The 12,154-nt window shown below is 37.7% G+C and overlaps 1 protein-coding gene across 5 annotated transcripts in view; it reads left to right on the forward strand.

The window, feature by feature from the left end:
• Positions 1 to 12,154, forward strand: part of PCYT1B (phosphate cytidylyltransferase 1B, choline) — a 142,848-nt gene that overhangs the window by 66,211 nt on the left and 64,483 nt on the right. The window lies entirely within an intron of this gene.

Genomic DNA, 12,154 nt, shown 5'->3' on the forward strand with positions numbered 1-12,154 from the left:
CTAGTTGACCATAGGTGCATGGGTTTATCTCTGGGCTTTCTATATGTTCCATTGATCTATGTTTCTGTTTTTGTGCCTGTACCATATTGTCTTGATTACTGTAGCTTTGTATATAGTCCAAAGTCAGGGAGTCTGATTCCTCCAGCCCCATTGTTGTCCCTCAAGACTGCTTTGGCTATTGGGGGTCTTTTGTGTCTCCATACAAATTTTGAGATGATTTGTTCTAGTTCTGTAAAAAATGCCAGTAGTAATTTCATAGGGATTGCGTTGAATCTGTAGATTGCTTTGGATAGTATAGTCATTTTCACAATATTGATGTTTCCAATCCAAGAACATGGTATATCTCTCCATCTGTTGGTATCATCTTTAATTTCTTTCATCAGTGTCTTATAGTTTTCTGCATACAGGTCTTTTGCCTCCCTAGGTAGGTTTATTCCTAGGTATTTTATTCTTTTTGTTGCAATGGTAAATGGGAGTGTTTCCTTAATTTCTCGTTCAGATTTTTCATCATTAGTGTATAGTAATGCAAGAGATTTCTGTGCATTAATTTTGTATCCTGCTACTTTACCAACTTCATTGATTACCTCTAGTAGTTTTCTGGTGGCATCTTTAGGATTCTATATGTATAGTATCATGTCATTTGCAAACAGTGACAGTTTTACTTCTTCTTTTCCAATTTGTATTCCTTTTATTTCTTTTTCTTCTCCGATTGCTGTGGCTAGGACTTCCAAAACTATGTTGAATAATAGTGGTGAGAGTGGACATCCTTGTCTTGTTCCTGATCTTAGAAGAAATGCTTTCAGTTTTTCACCATTGAGAATGATATTTGCTGTGGGTTTGTCATATATGGCCTTTATTATGTTGAGGTATGTTCCCTGCATGCCCACTTTCTGGAGAGTTTTTATCATAAATGGGTTTTGAATTTTGTCAAAAGCTTTTTCTGCATCTATTGAGATGATCATATGGTTTTTATTCTTCAATTTGTTAATATGGTGTATCACATTGATTGATTTGCATATGTTTTTTTTTTTATGGGAGGGACGGGGAAACACTGGGGCCGGGCCTGCTCCCTCAGTCAGCGGGGGACCCGTGGAGGGGAATTAATAGAGGTGGGAGTAGTAAAAGGGAGGGTATTTTAACAGCCAGGACTCCCACAGTAAAGCTGGCTGCCCTGAGGTGTCTAAATAGACGCCTAAGCATCTTCCAGGGGTACACAAGACTCCGACGTAAGAGTAGGCTGAACTCAGGAGTTTCTGTGGTCCTTCTTCAGCTTTCACACCCCCCATGGATAATAAAAAAAGAAAAAGAATTAAAAAAAATATTCTTCTCCTGGGAACTTGAAGTCTTCATGAGAGCAGGGACCAATAGCGTATAACCTCAGAAGTGTGGAGTAGCTAATTCTATAATAGGGCTGAGGAAGGGTTGAGAGGTGTTCTAGAAAGAGAAGGAGAAGATGAGGGGAGAGACAGAGAGATTGGGAGGGAGGGAGGGAGAGAGCGCACAAGCCCACAACTTTCTAGTTTCCAGTTCTGGCTCCTTTCTCAGGAAATCTGCGAGATACCACTTTCGTAACGAGATTTCCCCTTTTGCTTACAGCACGTTGAACTGTTGTCTTTCCCTTACAACCAGTCTTTCTTCATAAACACAGTATTTTTTTTTTTGAGTGTGGCTGTGTTTCAATAAAACTTTATTTACAAAAACAGGTGAAGGCCAGATTTGGCCCACGGGCTGCAGTTTGCTGGCCCTGTTGCAGACAATGGGGGGCGGGGGACACTTGAGAGTTTTTTTTTTTTTTTTTTTACATCTTTATTGGAGTATAATTGCTTTACAATGGTATGTTAGTTTCAGCTTCACAACAAAATGAATCAGTTATATATATACATATGTTCCCATATCTCTTCCCGCTTGCGTCTCCCTCCCTCCCACCCTCCCTATCCCACCCCTCCAGGCGGACACAAAGCACCGAGCTGATCTCCCTGTGCTATGCGGCTGCTTCCCACTAGCTATCTACCTTACGTTTGGTAGTGTATATATGTCCATGCCTCTTTATCGCTTTGTCACCGTTTACCCTTCCCCCTCCCCATAGCCTCAAGTCCATTCTCTAGTAAGTCTGTGTCTTTATTCCTGTTTCACCCCTAGGTTTTTCATGACATTTTTTTTTTCTTAAATTCCATATATATGTGTTAGCATACGGTATTTGTCTCTCTCTTTCTGACTTACTTCACTCTGTATGACAGACTCTAGGTCTATCCACCTCATTACAAATAGCTCAATTTCGTCTCTTTTTATGGCTGAGTAATATTCCATTGTATATATGTGCCACATCTTCTTTATCCATTCATACGATGATGGACACTTAGGTTGTTTCCATCTCTGGGCTATTGTAAATAGAGCTGCAATGAACATTTTGGTACATGACTCTTTTTGAATTATGGTTTTCTCAGGGCATATGCCCAGTAGTGGGATTCCTGGGTCATATGGTAGTTCTATTTGTAGCTTTTTAAGGAATCTCCATACTGTTCTCCACAGTGGCTGTATCAATTTACATTCCCACCAACAGTGTAAGAGGGTTCCCTTTTCTCCACACCCTCTCCAGCATTTATTGTTTCTAGATTTTTTGATGATGGCCATTCTGACTGGTGTGAGATGATATCTCATTGTAGTTTTGATTTGCATTTCTCTAATGATTAGTGATGTTGAGCATTCTTTCATGTGTTTGTTGGCACTCTGTATATCTTCTTTGGAGAAATGTCTATTTAGGTCTTCTGCCCATTTTTGGATTGGGTTGTTTGTTTTTTTGTTATTAAGCTGCATGAGCTGCTTATAAATTTTGGAGATTAATCCTTTGTCAGTTGCTTCATTTGCAAATATTTTCTCCCATTCTGAGGGTTGTCTTTTGGTCTTCTTTATGGTTTCCTTTGCTGCGCAAAAGCTTTTAAGTTTCATTAGGTCCCATTTGTTTACTTTTGTTTTTATTTCCATTTCTCTAGGAGGTGGGTCAAAAAGGACCTTGCTGTGATTTATGTCATAGAGTGTTCTGCCTATGTTTTCCTCTAAGAGTTTGATAGTTTCTGGCCTTACATTTAGGTCTTTAATCCATTTTGAGCTTATTTTTGTGTATGGTGTTAGGGAGTGATCTAATCTCATACTTTTACATGTAGCTGTCCAGTTTTCCCAGCACCACTTATTGAATAGGCTGTCCTTTCTCCACTGTACATTTCTGCCTCCTTTGTCAAAGATAAGGCGACCATATGTGCATGGGTTTATCTCTGGGCTTTCTATCCTGTTCCATTGATCTATATTTCTGTTTTTGTGCCAGTCCCATACCGTCTTGATTACTGTAGCTTTGTAGTATAGTCTGAAGTCAGGAAGCCTGATTCCTCCAGCTCCATTTTTCGTTCTCAAGATTGCTTTGGCTATTCGGGGTCTTTTGTGTTTCCATACAAATTGTGAAATTTTTTGTTCTAGTTCTGTGAAAAATGCCAGTGGTAGTTTCATAGGGATTGCATTGAATCTGTAGATTGCTTTGGGTAGTAGAGTCATTTTCACAATGTTGATTCTTCCAATCCAAGAACATGGTATATCTCTCCATCTATTTGTATCATCTTTAATTTCTTTCATCAGTGTCTTATAATTTTCTGCATACAGGTCTTTTGTCTCCTTAGGTAGGTTTATTCCTAGGTATTATATTCTTTTTGTTGCAATGGTAAATGGGAGTGTTTTCTTGATTTCACTTTCAGATTTTTCATCCTTAGTGTATAGGAATGCCAGAGATTTCTGTGCATTAATTTTGTATCCTGCTACTTTACCAAATTCATTGATTAGCTCTAGTAGTTTTCTGGTAGCATCTTTAGGATTCTCTATGTATAGTATCATGTCATCTGCAAACAGTGACAGCTTTACTTCTTCTTTTCCAATTTGGATTCCTTTTATTTCCTTTTCTTCTCTGATTGCTGTGGCTAAAACTTCCAAAACTATGTTGAATAAGAGTGGTGAGAGTGGGCAACCTTGTCTTGTTCCTGATCTTAGTGGAAATGCTTTCAGTTTTTCACCATTGAGGACGATGTTGGCTGTGGGTTTGTCATATATGGCCTTTATTATGTTGAGGAAAGTTCCCTCTATGCCTACTTTCTGCAGTGTTTTTATCATAAATGGGTGTTGAATTTTGTCAAAAGCTTTCTCTGCATCTATTGAGATGATCATATGGTTTTTCTCCTTCAATTTGTTAATATGGTGTATCACGTTGATTGATTTGCATATGTTGAAGAATCCTTGCATCCCTGGATAAATTCCACTTGATCATGGTGTATGATCCTTTTAATGTGTTGTTGGATTTTGTTTGCTAGTATTCTGGTGAGGGTTTTTGCATCTATATCCATGAGCCATATTGGTCTGTAATTTTCTTTTTCTGTAGTATCTTTGTCTGGTTTTGGTGTCAGGGTGATGGTGGCCTCATAGAATGAGTTTGGGAGTGTTCCTTCCTCCGCAATTTTTTTGAAGAGTTTGAGAAGGATGGGTGTTAGTTCTTCTCTAAATGTTTGATAGAATTCACCTGTGAAGCCATCCGGTCCTGGACTTTTGTTTGTTGGAAGATTTTTAACACAGTTTCAATTTCATTACTTGTGATTGGTCTGTTCATATTTCCTGTTTCTTCTTGGTTCAGTCTTGGAAGGTTATACCTTTCTAAGAGTTTGTCCATTTCTTCCATGTTGTCCATTTTATTGGCATAGAGCTGCTTGTAGTCGTGTCTTAGGATGCTTTGCATTTCTGCGGTGCTATTGTAACTTCTCCTTTTTCATTTCTAATTCTATTGATTTGAGTCTTCTCCCTTTTTTTCTGGATGAGTCTGGCTAATGGTTTATCAATTTTGTTTATCTTCTCAAAGAACCAGCTTTTAGTTTTATTGATCTTTGCTATTGTTATTTTGTTTCAATTTCATTTATTTCTGCTCTGATCTTTATGATTTCTTTCCTTCTGCTAACTTTGGGTTTTGTTTGTTCTTCTTTCTCTAGTTCCTTTAGGAGTAAGGTTAGATTGTTTATTTGAGATTTTTCTTGTTTCTTAAGGTAGGCTTGTATAGCTATAAATTTCCCTTTTAGAATTGCTTTTGCTGCATCCCATAGGTTTTGGATCGTCGTGTTTTCATTGTCATTTGTCTCTAGGTATTTTTTGATTTCCTCTTTGATTTCTTCAGTGATCTCTTTGTTATTTAGTAACGTATTGTTTAGCCTCCATGTGTTTGTGTTTTTTACGTTTTTTTCCCTGTAATTCATTTCTAATCTCATGGCGTTGTGGTCAGAAAAGATGCTTGATATGATTTCATTTTTCTTAAATTTACTGAGGCTTGATTTATGACCCAAGATGTGATCTATCCTGTAGAATGTTCTGTGCACACTTGAGAAGAAAGTGTAATGTGCTTTTTTTGGATGGAATGTCCTATAAATATCAATTAAATCTATCTGGTCTTTTGTGTCATTTAAAGCTTCTGTTTCCTTATTTATTTTCATTTTGGATGATCTGTCCATTGGTGTAAGTGAGGGTTAAAATCCCCCACTATTTTCGTGTTACTGTCGATTTCCTTTTTTATAGCTGTTAGGAGTTGCCTTATGTATTGAGGTGCTCCTATGTTGGGTGCATATATATTTATAATTGTTATATCTTCTTCTTGGATTGATCCCTTGCTCATTATGTAGTGTCCTTCTTTATGTCTTGTAATAGTCTTTATTTTGAAGTCTATTTTATCTGATATGAGTATTGCTATTCCAGCTTTCTTTTGATTTCCATTTGCTTGGAATATCTGTTTCCATCCCCTCAGTTTCAGTCTGTATGTGTCCCTAGGTCTGAAGTGGGTCTCTTGTAGACAGCATGTATATGGGTCTTGTTTTTGTATCCATTCAGCAAGCCTGTGTCTTTTGGTTGGAGCATTTAATTCATTCACGTTTAAGGTAATTATCAATATGTATGTTCCTATGATCATTTTCTTAATTGTTTTGGGTTGATTTTTGTAGGGCCTTTTCTTCTCTTGTGTTTCCCACTTAGAGAAGTTCCTTTAGCATTTGTTGTAGAGCTGGTTTGGTGGTGCTGTATTCTCTTAGCTTTTGCTTGTCTCTAAAGCTTTTGATTTCTCCATCGAATCTGAATGAGATCCTTGCTGGGTAGAGTAATCTTGGCTGTAGTTTCTTCCCTTTCATCACTTTAAGTATATCATGCCACTGCCTTCTGGTTTGTAGCGTTTCTGCTGAGAAATCAGCTGTTAACCTTATGGGAGTTCCCTTGTATGTTATTTGTCATTTTTCCCTTGCTGCTTTCAGTAATTTTTCTTTGTCTTTAATTTTTGCCAATTTCATTACCATGTGTCCTGGCGTGTTTCTCCTTGGGTTTATCCTGTATGGGACTTGCTGCCCTTCTTGAACTTTGATGGCTATTTCCTTTCCCATGTTAGGGAAGTTTTTGACTATAATCTCTTCAAATATGTTCTCTGGTCCTTTCTCTCTCTCTTCTCTTTCTGGGAACCCTATACTGCAAATGTTGTTGCGTTTAATGTTGTCCCAGAGGTCTCTTAGGCTGTCTTCATTTCTTTTCATTCTTTTTTCTGTATTCTGTTCCGCAGCAGTGAATTCCACCATTTTGTCTTCCAGGTCACTTATCCATTCTTCTGCCTCAGTTATTCTGCTGTTGATTCCTTCTAGTGTAGTTTTCATTTCAGTTATTGTATTGTTCATCTCCGTTTGTTTGTTCTTTAATTCTTCTAGGTCTTTGTTAAACATTTGTTGCATCTTCTCGATCTTTGCCTCCATTCTTTCTCCGAGGTCCTGGATCATCTTCACTATCATTATTCTGAATTCTTTTTCTGGAAGGTTGCCTATCTCCACTTCATTTAGTTGTTTTTCTGGGGTTTTATCTTGTTCCTTCATCTGGTACATAGCCCTCTGCCTTTTCATCTTGTGTGTCTTTCTGTGAATGTGGTTTTTGTTCCACAGGCTGCAGGATTGTAGTTCTTCTTGCTTCTGCTGTCTGCCCTCTGGTGGATCTATATTGGATTATAGTTGATTAACAGTGTTGTGTTAGTTTCAACTGTACAACAAAATGATTCAGTTATACATGTACATGTATCTATTCTTTTTCAAATATTTTTCCCATTTAGGTTATTACAGAATATTGAGCAGAGTTCCCTGTGCTGTATAGCAGGTCCCTGTTTGTTTTTTATTTTAAATATAGCAGTGTGTACATATAAATACCAAAGTCCCAATCTATCACTGCATCCCTTTCCTCCAGTAACCATAAGTTCCTTCTCAAAGTCTGTGAGTCTGTTTCTGTTTTGTAAATAAGTTCATTTGTATCACTTTTTTAAGATTCCACATATAAGCAATATTATATGATATTTGTCTTTCTTTGTCTGACTTACTTCACTTAGTATGATAGTCTCCAGGTCCATCCATGTTGCTGCAAATGCCATTATTTCACTGTTTTTGATGGCTGAATAATATTCCATTGTATACATGTACCACATTTTCTTTATCCATTCATCTGTCAATGGATATTTAGATTGCTTCTGCAGTGAACATTGGGGTACATGTATCCTTTCAAACCATGTTTTTCTCTAGATATATGCCCAGGAGTGGGATTGCTGGACCATATGGTAGCTCTGTTTTTAGTTTCTCAAGGAACCTCCATACTGTTCTCCATAGTGACTGTACGAATTTACATTCCCACCAGCAGTGTAGGAGGGTTCCCTTTTCTCCACATCCTCTCCAGCATTTGTTATTTGTAGACGTTTTGGTGATGGCCATTCTCACTGGTGTGAGGTGATATGTCATTGTAGTTTTGATTTGCATTTCTCTAATAATTAGTGATGTTGAGCATCTTTTCATGTGCCTCTCAGCCATCTGTATGTCTTCTTTGGAGAGATGTCTTTTTACATCTTCTGCAAATTTTTTGATTGAGTTGTTTGTTTTTTTTTGATATTGACCCGCATAAACTGTTTGTAAATTTTGGAGACCAATCCCGTGTCGGTCGCATTGTTTGCAAATATTTTCTCCCATTCTCTGGGTTGTCTCTTCATTTTGTTTATGGTTTCTTTTGCTGTGCAAAAGCTTTTTAGTATGATTAGGTCCCATTTTTTAAATATTTAATTAATTTATTTTTTATGTTTGGGTGCGTGGGGTCTTTATTTCTGCATGTGGGCTTTCTCCAGTTACGGCATGCAGGGGCTACTCTTCGTTGTGGTGCATGGGCTTCTCATTGCAGTGGCTTCTCTTGTTGCAGAGCATGGGCTCTAGAGTGCAGGCTCAGTAGTTGTGGCACACGGGCTTAGTTGCTCTGCAGCATGTGGGATCTTCCCGGACCAGGGATGGAACCTTTGTCCCTTGCATTGGCAGGCGGATTCTTAACCACTGCGCCACCAGGGAAATCCCAGGTCCCATTTGTTTGTTTTTGTTTTTGTTCCCATTAGTCTAGGAGATGGATCGAAAGAGATATTGCCGTGATTTATGTCAAAGAGTGATCTGCCTATGTTTTCCTCTCAGAGTTTTATAGTATCCAGTCATACATTTAGGTGTTTAATCCATGTTAAGTTTATTTCTGTGTATGGTGTAGGGAGTGTCCTAATTTCATTCTTTTACATGCAGCTGTCCAGTTTTCCCAGGGCCATTTATTGAAGAGACTGTCTTTCCTTCATAGTATAGTCTTGCCTTCTTTGTTGTAGATTAATTGACCATAGGTGCGTGGCTTTATTTCTGGGCTTTCTATCCTGTTCCATCGATCTATATTTCTGTTTTAGTGCTAGTACCATACTGTTTTGGTGACTGTAGCTTTGTAGTATAGTCTCAAGTCAGGGAGCCTGATTCCTCCAGCTCCATTTTCTTTCTCAAGATTGCTTTGGCTATTCAGAGTCTTTTGTGTCTCTGTACAAATTTTAAGATTTTTTTGTTCTATTTCTGTGAAAAATGCCATTGATGATTTTTTTAAAGGCTACTGGATGACTTTATTTAAAAAAATATATGTATTAATTTGGCTGTGCTGGGTCTTAGTTGCAGCATGTGGCATCTTCTTTGTGTCATGTTGGATCTTTTTAAGTTGCGGCATGCAGGATCTTTTAGTTGCAGCATATGGGATCCTAGTTGAAGCATGCGGGATCTAATTCCCTGACCAGGGATCGAACCCGGGCCCCCTGCATTGAGAGCATGCAGTCTTAACCACTGGACCACCACGGAAGTCCTGCCATTGGTAATTTGATAGGGATTGCATTGAATCTGTAGATTGCCTTGGGTAGTATAGTCATTTTGACAATATTGATTCTTCTAATCCAAGAACATCTGATCTTTTGTTGTCAGTGTGTAGAAATGAACAGATTTCTGTGTTATAATTTTGTATCCTGCAACTTTACTGAATTCATTGATGAGCTCTAGTAGTTTTCTGGTAGCATCTTTAGGATCTTCTACGTATAGTATCATGTCATCTGCAAACAGTGACATTTTTACTTCTTCTTTTCCAATTTGCATTCCTTGTATTTCTTTTTCTTCTCTGATTGCCGTGGCTAGGACTTTCAAAACTGTTGAATAAAACTGGTGAGAGTGTACATCCTTGTCTTGTTCCTGATCTTAAAGGAAATGCTTTCAGTTTTTCACTGTTGAGTATGATGTTAGTTGTAGGTTTGTCATATATGACCTTAATTATGTTGAGGTATGTTCCCTGTACGCCCACTTTCTGGAGAGTTTTTATCATAAATTGGTGTTGAATTTAGTCAAAAGCTCTTTCTGCATCTATTGAGATGATTATATGGTTTTTATTCTTCAATTTGTTGATGTGGTGTATCACATTGATTGATTTGCAGATATTGAAAAATCCTTGCATCCCTGGGATAAATCCCACTTGATCATGGTGTATGATCATTTTAATGTATTGTTGGATTTGGATTGCTAGTATTTTGTTGAGGATTTTTGCATCTGTGTTCATCAGTGATATTGGCCTATAATTTTTTTTGTGGTATCTTTGTCTGGTTTTGGTATCAGGCTGATGGTGGCCTCATAGAATGAGTTTGGGAGTATTCCTTCCTCTGCTATTTTTTGGAATAGTTTTAGAAGGATAGGTGTTAACGTGCCTCTAAATGTTTGATAGAATTCACCTGTGAAGTCATCTGGTCCTGGACTTTTGTTTGTTGGGAGTTTTTTAATCACAGTTTAAATTTAGTACTTGTGATTGGTCTGTTTATATTTTCTGTTTCTTCCTGGTTCAGTCTTGGGAGATTGTACCTTTCTAAGAATTTGTCCATTTCTTCCAGGTTGTCCATTTTATTAATGTATAGTAGCTTGTAGTAGTCTCTTGTGATCCTTTGTATTTCTTTGGTGTCCGTTGTAACTTCTCCTTTTTCACTTCTAATTTTATTGATTTGAGCCCTCTCCTTTTTTCTTGATGAGTCTGGCTACAGGTTTATAAATTTTGTTTATCTTTTCAAAGAGCCATCTTTTAGTTTCATCAATCTTTTCTATTGTTTTCTTCATTTCTATTTCATTTATTTATGCTCTGATATTTATGGTTTCATTGTTTCTGCTAACTTTGGGTTTTGTTTGTTCTTTCTCTAGTTGCTTTAGGTGTAAGGTTAGGTTGTTTATTTGTGATTTTTCTTGTTTCCTGAGATAAGATTGTATTGCTAGAAACTTCCCTCTTAGAACTGCTTTTGCTGCATCCCATAGGTTTTGGATCGTTGTGTTTTCATTGTCATTTGTTTCTAGGTATTCTTTGATTTCCTCTTTGATTTCTTCAGTGTTCTCTTGGTTATTTAGTAGTGTATTTTTTAGCCTCCATGTGTTTGTATTTTTTACAGTTTTTTTTCTTGTAGTTGATTTCTTATCTCATTGCATTGTGGTCAGAAAAGATGCTTGATATGATTTCAATATTCTTAATTTTGCCAAGGTTTGCCTTGTGGCCCAACATGTGATCAATCCTGGAGAATGTTCCGTGTGCACTTGAGAAGAATGTGTATTCTGTTGCTTTTGGATAGAATGCTCTATAAATAGCAATGAAGTCTATCTGGTCTGATGTGTCATTTAAGGCCTGCGTTTCCTTATTGATTTTCTCCCTGGATGATCTGTCCATTGATAAAAGTGGGGTGTTAACGTCCCCCGCTATTATTGTGTTACTGTCGATTTCTTCTTTTATGGCTGTTAGTATTTGCCTTATATATTGAGGTGCTCCTATGTTGGGTGCATATATATTTACGATTGTTAAGTCTTCTTCTTGGATTGATCCCTTGATGATTATGTAGTGTCTTTTTTTGTCTCTTGGTACAGTCTTTAAAGTCTATTTTGTCTGAGATGAGTATTGCTACTCCAGCTTTCTTCTGATTTCCATTTGCATGGAATACCTTTTTGCATCCTCTCAGTTTCAGTCTGTATGTGTCCCTAGATCTGAAGTGGATCTCTTGTATACAGCATATATATAGGTCTTGTTTTTTGTATCCATTTAGCCATCTATGTCTTTTGGTTAGAGCATTTAATCTGTTTATGTTTAAGATAATTATTATTATGTATGTTCTTATTACCATTTTGTTAACTGTTTTGGATTTGTTTTTGTAGGTCTTTTTTCTTCCCTTCCTGTTTTGTTCCCTCCTCTTGTGATTTGATGACTAACTTTAGTGTTGTGTTTGGATTCCTTTTTCTTCTTTGTGTGTGTATCTATTGTAGATTTTCAGTTTGCAGTTACCATGAGGTTTTGATACAGTAGCAGTCTCTACATAAACAAGATTGTTGTTGTTGTTTAAAAATTTATTTATTTATTTTTGGCTGCATTGGGTCTTTGTTGCTGTGCACAGGCTTTCTCTAGTTATGGCGAGCAGGGGCTACTCTTCGTTGCGGTGCGCGGGCTTCTCATTGTGGTGGCTTCTCGTTGCAGAGCATGGGTTCTAGGTGTGCAGGCTTCAGTAGCTGTGGCACGCGTGCTCTAGAGTGCAGGCTCAGTAGTTGTGGTGCACGGGCTTAGTTGCTCCATGGCATGTGGGATCTTCCCGGACCAGGGCTTGAACCCGTGTCCCCTGGATTGGCAGGCAGATTCTTAACCACTGCACCACCAGGGAAGCCCAACAAGATCGTTTTAAGTTGCTGGTCTTTTAATGTCAAATACATTTCCAATATCCTGCATTTGTGCTCTCCTCTTCTCA

Source organism: Tursiops truncatus, chromosome X, assembly GCF_011762595.2.
Source record: "Tursiops truncatus isolate mTurTru1 chromosome X, mTurTru1.mat.Y, whole genome shotgun sequence".
Taxonomy (NCBI): Eukaryota; Metazoa; Chordata; class Mammalia; order Artiodactyla; family Delphinidae; genus Tursiops; species Tursiops truncatus.